Here is a 12,538-nt window from a genome sequence, read left to right on the forward strand (position 1 = left end):
TACCACATCTCCAAAAATAATAATAAAAAAAAAATACCTTGTTAGCTGTGATGCACAAAGAAATAATTTCTTTGAGTGAAAAAGAAAGCCATCCTCAGCCTGAAAGTCCAAGACTTAGCATGTGGAAGAAACCTTTGGTCAACATTTTGACAGTGATCAAAGGAACATCAAAGTAACATTTATGGAATATATTGTTCAAAGAGAAGCTCCTTTTCAATTCACAGTTGAGTTATAGTTTGATATATGCAAGAGTGCTTTAAAACCTTTCTCTTTCTTTTATTTATTTAAGATTCATCCTAAGTGGTTGTCATTTCTTGAGTCAACTTCCATTACTATTTTTGGCATACAACTCCATGGACTCCTCAGCTGCTAGAGTAAAAAAAACATTTCCTTTATCTTCTTATTTTTTAAGAAAAGGTGAGTGTAACAGGGAAAAAAAAAAAAAAGGGCAGTCACCCTGGTGTTTGCTTTTCAAAGAGCATGCCATTTTAGGGAAGATGACTTAGTGATTTATGCGAGAAAAGAAAAAAAAAACTTAAGTCCTGTGTTTTTGCTAATATACTACAATTGACATTTACCACCAAAACAGAATATGAGAGTTATATTGCTTGAATTCTTTCCTCATAAACACACTTTGGACTGTCAAATACATTAGAAACCAAAGGAAGTCTTCCATCAGCATCTGTGCTGAGTGGATTCAATAACAGTCTAACCAATTTACTATAAAACTTTTATAGAAGCGTTATATACTTGCATCAGGTTCACAGTTTTATTAATTTACACAGATTTTATGGTTTCTTGAAGTTCTTATGTCTGAAAGAATGAACTGGTACTCAAAGAAAGCTGAGTCTAGTGAGAAAATGATCTGCTTAAATACCATTCAGTCTCATAAAAGAGTAACTATACAGTAGTTACACCACCATCTACATTTCCATATTTATAAAAACTGATATAGGTATAATCGGCTAATAACTTCTGCTCCTTCTAATGCACAATAAAATAAGTTTTACTGATCAGCTTTGTGTTTTAACTGCTGACTTGGAGGGGGAGGTGGGGTCTTGAAGGAGAGCAAGACAAAGGGAGGATTAGGAGATTTCTTTTTGTTTTCTAAAGAGAAAGGTCCAGGCAGTAATTGTTCCTCTGAGTTCACATTCAGGATGCTCCAGAGCAATAAATTAGGGACAGGAGTTTTCCAAAATAAGACTAAACCATTTACATATTTTAACATCAATATATTTTATAACATGAGACTCATTCATTGGCTTTGTTTCTGTGTCCTGCACTTGTAGCCAGACAAGTCTAAGAACCAACTGTAAACTTCAACACTAATATTTGGCCTGAAATCAGATATTGCCTGTTGAAGTATACACCATTCTGTACCATATTATATTGCTCATGAGATCAGAAACTACACAATTACTGAGCAGCTAAGAGCCTACCCAGAGTCTAAAAGCCAACTCCATTATCAGTACTTACTTAATAATTCCATGACGGAACATATCCTGTAATTATTACCCCACAAATAGGCACAGCTTATATAACAGCAAAATTGCATAAGAGAAGAATAAGACATGAGAATACTGTGGTATAAAAACTCGCTTAGTAGAGTAGATTATTATCTATGGGTAAAGTAAATGTGTTTGCTCAGTAAGAGTTAACTGCCTCATCTTCCTAGGCCTAAGGAGTATTGAGCACAACACTCCAGAGTCTGAGCAACTTGACAAAATGAGCACGTAGTCACATCCTGCACCATGTGGACCAAACACATTACTAATAGTGTGTGTGTTTATATTTACTATATACACACACATATACATGCACATATACGTGTACATATACAATGAATAGAAAAACATATTGATTGATTGATGGCTTGGCTTCACAAGCAAAGATTTGAGAAGGGCTTTAACTGCACTTACTACAAGCACGATGACCAAGGGCAAGTGGGATATCCAAAACTGATTGGAAAAAAGGCTGCTTAGGCAATCAGGAAGTGTCCGACCATGACTGTCAACGCGAGAAAAACATATATAGTATATAGAAGTGTATATATACATGCTATATACACTACTTCTATGTATACAGAGGATATATGTATGTATATATATGATGTATAGAATTTATGCGTATGTACATAGAATCACAGAGTGGTTTGGGTTGGAAAGGACCTTAAGATCATTCAGTTCCAACCCTCTTGCCACAGGCAGGGACACCTCACACTAGATCGTTGCCCAAGGCTCTGTCCAACTGGTCCCTGAACACTGCCAAGGATGAAGCTGATTCTGTGTGTGTGTAGATACATATATACAGAAGTGTACACACACACGTGTTCACACGCACATGCACATGCACAGAAACTTCTGGGTAAAGGAATGTCAGTGAGAATTTTTCAGCAGAATCGACCTGAACTGGAAGCAAGTCCCTGCGCCATCAAATCCTCTTTGTGACTCTCACCAACAGCCTGCAGTACACTCTGGCATCAAGAGGAGTGTGTTACTGTAATCAAGCACAGGGCAAAACATACCTTGAAGACAGACAGATTCTCCTATATAGGTTCAGTTTCATGTTTGCTTAAAGTCTTTTGAGCTAAGTGAAAGGATTGAAGCCAGAAGGTTTAATGGTTTGTATATCTTCAATTAAGCTAAAAACCTGTAAATAAACAGGCAATGCTAGGGGATTGAGTGTGCTTAACCTGGGTCTTCTCTGAGCCTTTTTGCCCATCTGGTTGAACTTTGGTATTACTCCAAGAAACAACCAAAAAACTGTTAGTGGGTGAATAGTGGCTCTTAGGGCAGAAGAGCAACTCCAAGCAAGAAGCTGTCATGAATTTGAAGTGTCTTTGTTCCAGATGTTAATTTTTATTATTTCCACTACATCATGTTTTTACTAATACTTAGAGATACACAACTTCAAAACCAAAGCTACACTAAATTACAAAGCCAAGTCCAAGTAATTTTGTTAGGTTAATTTTCCCCATATTTTCCCCACACTCAAATTAGGTGAATGAAATGCAGATAATTTAATATCAGAGCAGTATCTTCAAAGGTGTATATCCTAAATAAGATAATATGAGTGCACACTGTATCTGCAAGCAGTCAGAGATCTGTAATGTATGCTTTAAGGAGAGAAGGGCATGAGAAGATCTGATAAAACTCAGGATACTTAATCCCAAATACAAAGAACAAAAGGAGAGTCTTCCTCGAGGTATGACACAGACAAGAGTGAACAAGTGAAGGAAGTCAATAGGAAGCTTTACAGTAAAATCAAATAGATCCTTATTTCTGTAATGCGTATGACTTCACTTACACAAATCCCTGTATATTTCAAGACCACAGTTTTTAAACGGTTCAGTTGGATATTCCCTCTACCCTTCCCCCCCAGTGCTCTGAGCCATAGCTGACTTGGGATTCTATTACAGCCTTTTTTTTTTTTAGCAAAAATTCTGCTCACATCTAAGAATTCTATTTATAAAATACAAGGAAGAGAGACTTGATTATCATGTCATATAGCATACCATATCATAAATCAAGAAATAGTACTCTCATACAGTTCTAAATCACTTTCCTCTTTCACCCACAAAGACAACATAAAACAGGAGGCTTGATCCACAGCTAACAGTTACCCATCCAGAAGGTATTTTTTGGATTCTCTCCCATCATCCAACATCCTAAAAGTCAAATAGAAAGTTCCTAATGAAATGTAGAAACAACAAAGATGAAACTAACATAACAGATACTTCCCATTAGGTAGGTATCTGTTTCTCTGGTACAAGTTACCAGAGAAATGTTGTGACTCTATACATTAAGTAAAATTATAGTAGGAGGGATTCTGTTTAAACCTTTTGCATGATAATAATTATAATAATTTATATAGCAAAAAAAAAAAAGCAAAAAAATGAGAATCTTAGTTTTGGTTACGTTTCGATGGAAGTCTCATTTCTTGTCCATGTTTTGCAGTTAGAAATTTCAATTGCTGCCTTCAAGAATTTAAACAAGAAATTGGAGGCCAACAAGGAAAATAAAACCAGTCAGTTTAAATGATGTATCGACCAGGGAACCATAAGTTAAATTAAGATATACACACTTACATTACAAGTAACTTATGGTAGTCACAAGTTTTCTTTTCTCATATAGAATCAATACGTGGTTGTGCTTCTTCAAGAGAAGCCAAAGTGAAACATACCCTTTTGGAAAAGAGATCTGCTTACACACAGTATAAGCAACTGAAGAACAAAGTAGATATTAACAGAATATATTTAAGTTATTTTCACCTTCAGTTAAATTGTGCCCTATATTATACTCCTGAAATAGAAAAATCTTAAAATAATGACAAATCCCCAGGCATCTTCTAATAAGGGTACTATAGAGATTTAGAGGCCTCTAGTGATTTCTAGAGTGCTAGTTTATGTACCAGCATCAGACTGATGTTTCTTCATTGAAAACCTGCAGCCGATCATTCTCACAATATTTTGGGTTTGTTACATGTGGTGGGGACAGTATTATTTTCTATTGAATTAGCACTCTGAAAGATCAGTCAAGATCAGGTTTCATTGTTCCAACAGCAAAAGCATACCTGCTCGCACAGCCTCCTACTGTCCATGTTCACTATTTCAGAAACCCAAACCCCACTACAATATCCATGTCCATAGAGAGCAACATGGATTAGCACAAGCTATGTGTGGGCACCCAGAGTCCTACTTGCCTGCACCCGGGTGGCAAACAAAAGGTTTTGAGAGCAGATTTAGAGGCTGCTTTTTTGCTTATTTTTAGTTCGAGAATATTGTGCATTGGGTAGAAAAAAAAGAAAACTATTCTTGGTGAAGAATTCCAGGGTTTTCCTGATCCTCTTGACACACCATTTCAAGCTGTTTCAAGCATTATCATATAGCAAAGATATGTGAAAAAAATTAGCCATTGTCTTCATCATACCACCAGGCATAATATATGTCCTATGTGTAATCTAAACACAGAGTAACAACTCACCAAAGCTAATATGTAAAGGGATCTTTGCATGAACCCTGACCAAAACACACCATTTAAAAACCATCAGTCGGATAGGAAGGGCTTCTCAAGTGATACCACTTTTTTGCAGCCAAAATTCCTTCCCTCCTACACCCTTCCCTACAGAGCTCTCAGCAGCAAAGCAATTTACTCTGGTTACTAGATCTTCAATGCTAACAGCAGTTTTTCTTCTCAAAGTCATTCAGAGGGATGGGTAAACCAGACTCGGTTAAAAACAACCAAAAAATTAGAATTACAGTGCCGAATTTTCATAGATAAAACTCCACTTTTATCAGGAATGGTTAGGCTCCCATTCCTCTGAGCCCTGCATTTTGCAGTGAAGCTGCATGCCTGGAACTGCGGCAGCAAAGTACATGGCTGGCATGAAGACACCATCTATCCTCAGTGCACAGTTCTTGACACAACATAACAGCTCATTGAAAAGCAACAAAAAGGTCCAAACTACAAAGGCCAGAACATTTAAGACATTGGATTCATTTGGTACCCTTGATCCCAAACTTTCCTGTTATTCATGAAGAAGTTCCTGAGAAGATTCTGGAAACTTTCCCGGTGGCTAGAGAAGAAATTGGCATCCCCTATAAAGCAACCTGATTGTCAAACTAATTTTTAATAAATGATCTAGTGATACTTTCTAAACCCAGGTACTTTTCCTGTCTCACAAAAATAAGAGCAATTTTTAAAGATGATGATTTAAACACATTTTTAAGAGTTTGCACTTTGATGGTTTTCATCTTTCTTTACTCTTTGCAAATTATGAATACCTGATACAGTGCTTTCCCTACCTTTAACTCATGCACAAACAGATGATTTATAGTTCATGGTTCAATACTACAAAAACATCCCAGCGTGGACTCGTCTCTCGAGTTCAACTCTCTCCCTGTATTTTACATCCTGCCTCAGGCTGAAGATCTGGAAAAAAATTCAAGCACTGAAGTTTCTTACACTTTCGAATAGTTTCCCTTTGGTGGTAGTAAATGCCCCAGAGCATGAGCCATTTATAACTTCTTCAGAAACAAATAAACAAAAGATATGTAACAATACACTCTAGGAAGTTTTCTTAACCTCTCAAGGGGCGGTTAGGCAAACTGCTCTAGTATGAAGTTTCCATCCATGATGTCTATGACAAGAATAGAAAATATGACCAGTCATCACCTATTTTCCATCTGAAACATCCTTAAAAGCAAGAGAAGGAGATGGTAGGCAAACTGAGATAGGATTTTTCCTGCAGGATTTTTTTTTTTTACAGCAATTGAGTCAATAGGGTAGTTCCCCTTCCTCTCAGCTACAAAAAAGATATGTATACTCTTGCAAACAGAGAAGGTCAGATTAAAGATGTGTACAGTGTGACAGAGGCAAAATCAGGCAGTCTGGCAGCAGCCATCCTGTTCTGCAAGTTCCCTGCGAACCACAGTGAAGATACTGGCACAAAAAACTGCACTGCATTCTGCTGCAGCATAATTAATTAAGCCTGACAACACCCCTGTGAAATACAATAGGTCTAACCACTAAACCAAATCATCCTTATAAACATCCAAATGTCAGCAAGTGAATTTATGTCAGATTTACCATTCAATCACAGGAAAAAAACAAAAAAAAAAAGAAAAATCACATATAACTTCAAAAAAAGCACATTACATTAAGTAAAACTCTCTTATACTTTTGAATAGTAATAAAAAAATCAAAGGTATGACAGCCTTTTACAGGGATAATGCCCCAGATCATCAGTAGATAAATCTTTGAAGAGGTAAGAAGTATCAGGATTTCCAATTGCAGAATCATACATTGTGCTTGAGAATTGTCTGACATTATACATGAAATATATTAACTAATAATTCATTATGACAAACTAAATCATTAAAATTAACCAAAATCTCATTAATATAACGATATTGATAGTTGGATGGGCTAGGTGGTAAGGAAAAGTGTACTTTATAGGATATTACACTTTTAGTATCTGGTGCCCCTAATAACAACACACTGAGACAAACATAGACTTATGTTCCAAAAGTAACTCCAGCTTAGTTCTTTATGACTGTAGCTTGAAGGATTCTATTTTCTGTGTCATCTTTAAAGTGGAAGTGCAGTCACTAGCCGCTGGCTGCACTGTTTATCATAAAGTCAGCTCACTTAGCGCTGTCCAATTAAAATAAACTACAGCTGCAATGTATCATTATTTTTCTAAGTATCTGAAAATGTTCTTGCAAAGCCCAACCTCCAAAAATAAAACATAAATGAAAAGCAACAGTTCACTTGGCAACCATCTAGGAGTGGATGTTTTGACATTATTTTCATGATATTAAATGCACATTTTCCACTTAAAACCAAGAAGCTCCTGTCACAAATGATTTATATTTTAAAATACTTTACATGACATAGGAAAGACATATAATAGCTTGCTGCTGTAACCTTTTGAAATAAAATATAGGAATACAAACAATATATTTTTCCTTAGATAATTTCTTTGACTCTTGCTGCTTATTGCGACAGACAGACAACATTTCAGTGCTAGCCAATGTCGTACAGTATCATTAAATAAAATGTCCAAACTCCATCTGACTTCCTACAAGATGTTCACTGAATTTTAAGTTACTTTTTTTCTACTGCTGTCTTTTAGTTCAGTCCTGGAAAAATGACAGAGTAAAACTTTTCCTTATAATCTTTTAACCAATTATGGTTTCAAAATTATTCATTTAAGTAAATTTGGGAAAGCCAGGGTCTTATGACATGTTTGTATGTGTCGTTTCAAGCATGATGAAAGAGCAGGAAATAAAACACAAACTTTTTTTTTTCTTTGTTACTGACTTTGTTCTAGTTCTTCCAGACATCACTTTTAAACTCAGGCTGCCACCAACAGACAGAACACAGACAAGAGAATGCGATGCTCATCTACAATGCACGGATGTAAGGCAGCAGCGAGGCCCCATTCACTAACAGCAGCTAAGGAATGTATATAAAGTAAAAGCAATAAAACATTTACATATTGTGCTAAGCTCCCATGCAGAAGATTTCTGGGTGGACAGCACTACAGAAATTGCACAAACATTTTGAAGTAAGTACCTATAGAAATTCTATAATTAAAAGAAGATTTTGTGTGGCGGGAGATGCACAAATTTCCTTACAGTCCATTTCTAAAAGTTCGACTGTATTTAGATAAAGAACAACACTGCACCTTTAAGAAAATGTTATTTTTCCTGAGGCCCTATCAAGGTAAATTTCATCAGTATTCAAAGAATGAGCAAAGCACTTCAACAATTTATTTCAATAAAAGAAGACTTAGCTGAAAGGAGTATAAATGATGAGAACTTGCTTTAAACTGATTTATTCCCTGCAGCAATAAAAGGAATGTTTCTTCACTCAGCTGTTTAATATGCAAATATGCAGAGCATCCAGCTTCTGACAGCACATCATTAATAAAACCTTGCACTAAGCAGAGCTCCCGATATTTCATCCTGATGAAAATACATGATGATGATTTTAGACTGTATAATTTCAGAGTTGGAACAATGTACTTCCCAGTGCTGGAAACTCGGAAATCCACAGTTCCAGCACAGATTTTTTAATAAGTTAACCTATTTCCATAAGTTTGTAAGAATCGCGAATACAGAAAAGCTTGTTGCCAAAACCTTTCAACTGGACAATCCAAACCTTAGTTTGGGAATCAGTACAATAAAACCCATGTTACTTATAAAAGATAAATATATACAGAAGACAAGAGAGGATTTCTTTTTTAATCAGCTATTTCCTCTCTTATTTACCAAGCTTCATGCACTAAGAAAATTCCCTGTACCTGTACTTCTATGAGTCCCTGTATATACATACTGATATATCTTCAGTAAACGTGGAAAATAATCTTACAACTTAAAATGAATTAAAACAAAAATAAGGAAAAAAAAAAGGCTGCAACTTTACTTCTTTCCATTCAAATCTATGAAGATGAACTTGTTTATCTGACCATGCTGTAGCATTCTGCTGTGTTTACAGCCAAATTAAGTACACACTTTTTTCTTCATTGCTGATGTTAAAATTCTTACACTCCTCCCAAAGAAGTTTCCAAAATGGTTAAAAACTATCAGATGTTTGAAATAGGGAAAGGAATATTTGCCAATGCTTTGCTCTGAAGTCTTTCCAGACCAAAGTTGGACATTGGAAGCTGTACAGAAATGCTACTTTTTTTAAAGCATTACTTTGTGTAGAATTGATCCTAATGGGCAACAGGAAATGTCCATTTTTTTATTGGAACTGATACTCACACAATGTTGATCACTTCACAACATGGAATTCCAAGGAGCGCTCATTTGCTTGCAATAGTAGGTAACGATTAACAACTTCTTAAAGTCTGGTGTTTGTTGTTGTTTTTTTTCCTGGCTTAAACACACTGTTCTTTTGCCACAGCATTGCTTGGTCAAATATGAAGAGAGACCCTTCCTGCACTGCAAGAACCAAAAATGACTTTGCGTTTTAATTCAAAAATATTTCTACTGTGAATCAATCATTTAGTGTATTTCAAAGAAGCTTGAAGGATTTTCCTTTGAATCATTTCCCACTGGGTACCTAGGAAACAAAACATCTTTAGGGCTAAATTTCAGGGGAAGTCTTGCAGGTTTTAGTAAACTTCTCCAAGCCAGTACTTTACATGTTTCTGTTTTCTGTGCATGGCAATACTCCCTCATAACTCAAATGGGATTAACCAATTAAACATTTCCCAGTAGTCTCTAAAATAGCTGCTCTTGGCATGTTTTTTGCATGGAACAAACCTCAGCGGGAGGATATGATAGAAATCTTGCACTATTTAAATATAGAATTGGGACATCAAAGAAAGGGTTGTATTGAAATAACATGGATAATTAAGGAAGTGGAGAACAGTAATAACTGATTTACATAAAATGCTAATAAGCCTCTTGACTTGTTCGGCAATTTCTGCTTTAGGCATAGTAACTGCGGGTTCAAATTTGTGTACTAATTTTATTTTAGTATTTTCTTTTTCTTCCTTTTTTCCCTTCTATTTTTTAAGCTCTTTACAGCCAGGACACTCTGTACCTGACACCAAATCTTTTTCAAAACAAAACCCCGAAGAAATCAGAATCTGAGTATAAACTTGTGGAAAAGTTTTGTACACATCTGCATCCAAGCAGGCATACAAAGCACAGACTATAAAGGCCTTTAATTACTTGTCTGCATGTGTATGGATTCAGACTGTACCTTTTCTATTTTAGTTCACTTTTATGTCATGCTGAATAATGTGTTACAAATGATCAATGACATATTAAAAATGTTAAATGCTCTCCACAGTTATCGGGACTGAAAAACTTTGAAAACAACTGGAGTGTAATGGAGAGAATGTGTTTCCATGGTGTTATGCTTCTTGCTACTTGGAAGGCACTGCACCAGCACTATAGGTTATAGCTATTTTACATTGTACCCTTGTGCCATTTGCTTCTCCAAAGAAATTATATGCTCTGAAATTCTTGTTTTATTTTACTTTCCTACTGATCTCTCCTCACAGTGCTACAGCAGCAGTGGCTTTGAGATGTGAATGTGAATGAGTGTCTGAGCTGTTCCTTCAGGACATGTCTGCGTATTGACCTTCAGCTTACCCTGTTTCCCTGTGAGCCCTCTAAGCATGATCCATCGCTTTCTCAGGCCATTCTCCCTTCACCCCATTGATGGGTTTCAGAGCTACTTAAATTTCAAAGTCCTGATGCGTTGCAGCAGTGGCCAGGGCTCAGCTTTGCTCACTTATAGATTGTACAAGGTCACAATAAGGGAAGGGGAAAAAAAGCCAGAGCATTTATCAGGATGTATTGCTTTACTTTTTCTATCCATCACACAGGCGATGATTCTATTTTAGTGAAAATCCATTGAACTCAGATCAAGTCAGATGGCTGTTATCATTGGAAACTCAAGAGCTGTCACACCATAATCGGTACAAATGAACACTGAAACGTGGGGCTTGAGGCCGCTTAATGGTCTTTAGTGAATTTTTTGCTGTTGCTTTTTAAACACCACAAAATCATTTTACTTAAGACATTTCAGTTTGAGAAGACCATGACTTTGTTATGCAAGCACAGTTGATTCGATTACAGGTGATCTGGCAGGTATTGTGCAATTAAACACACATACCAGTATGCTCTCTGCCCCCTGCACACACCAGTACATGCATATAGACCATCCATACAATCACAATTGTTTGCCTCAAAGCTCTTCTGATTCAGGTCATCTTCTGTGATACACTTTCCACTTGCAACAGACCACACCACAGTGCAATATTAACAGGAACTTTTGCAGCAATACTGTTTTGTGTTTTGTGAATGAGTTTTGGTAAAGCTTCCCTGTTGTAGGCTACGCCTGCAAGAAGCAGCTGTGTGTACACAGGGAAGGAGGAAAGCAAGTTTAACTTCCCTACTCTTTCTCAAATCACAAATAGTCTAGTATTACATTTTAATAAAAAGTTTGGGATCCTTACCACACTTTAAGGCATTAGAAAACTTTCACTACACAGATATGGAATTAAAGGATATTATTCAGTATAATTACAAATGCATTCAAATTGCATCAGAAATACAGGGAGTGAAAGGACATAGCCGTCATACCTGACAAGAGTTCGTTCTTCCTGCAGTCCAAGCATGCTAATTATTCTCATGCTTAGGCTTCATTCTACTTCCTATCAGTTATGACAGACTCACCTTCTACTTGTTTTGATTTCATCACATGTGAATGAAAAAGACCAGCTAACCCAGGTTCCAGAGGATGTTGACAGATAATTAAAATTGCCTCTCTAATTAAGAGAAAAATAGCAACCGGCAACAACTGCGCTCCATGGAAAAACAAGCCATTCCATAAAATTGTTATTTTCCTACTGAAGCCCCATAATAAAATAATTGCCATGCAATTTCTGAAAGTACAAAAACAACTCAACCCTCTTCACTTGCCAGACAAACCCATTCCCCAGACACATGATTTACAGTACTTGCTCAAAGTAAACTATCCAGCTTCACATGCAAATCTTTGCCTTGAACACCCCTTTCTCCACTATAGCTACAGAATATGGCAGAGGAAATACGTGACTGTTCTGTAGAAATGTCCTAAGCTACATGGAGCTTTTGATTATTTAAAGTATGTTTAGATCGTAGGTTTTGGCCTTCTCACATGGAGCTAGAACAACACAACACCAGAAATACCTCAAACCATACAAGATAACAGAGCAAAGGAACAAAGGAGCAAAGGATGGCTACCCTAAGGTAGCCATCATTCCCACTGAACAATGAAGAACAAGACATTTATTATTACTATTATTATAAAGCACACATAGCACCTTATAAAAAGAACACTCAAAGCCTGCTAGCTAACTTGGCAGATCTAAGTCTCCTGTCACTGCCATATTCATGAGGCCAGCATGGCCTCTCCAGTCCCTGACGGCAGCTTCAAGGCTCTTCTAGTGTGGTTCCAGCTTCCAGTGAAGTGCAAAACTGAAAGAAATAAACCTTGAGCAAAATGTGCTTAAGGCATGCTTCCTCCTC

General features: G+C 36.6%; 1 protein-coding gene across 1 annotated transcript in view; it reads right to left on the bottom strand.

Annotated features, from left to right (window-relative positions):
- The window catches only part of WWOX (WW domain containing oxidoreductase), a 499,554-nt gene that overhangs the window by 260,726 nt on the left and 226,290 nt on the right, over positions 1 to 12,538 (bottom strand). The window lies entirely within an intron of this gene.

The sequence above is a fragment of the Pezoporus flaviventris genome, unplaced genomic scaffold (genome assembly GCF_033815535.1).
Source record: "Pezoporus flaviventris isolate CSIRO_AGI_PZ_B2104156 unplaced genomic scaffold, CSIRO_AGI_Pfla_v1 ptg000082l, whole genome shotgun sequence".
NCBI lineage: Eukaryota > Metazoa > Chordata > Aves > Psittaciformes > Psittacidae > Pezoporus > Pezoporus flaviventris.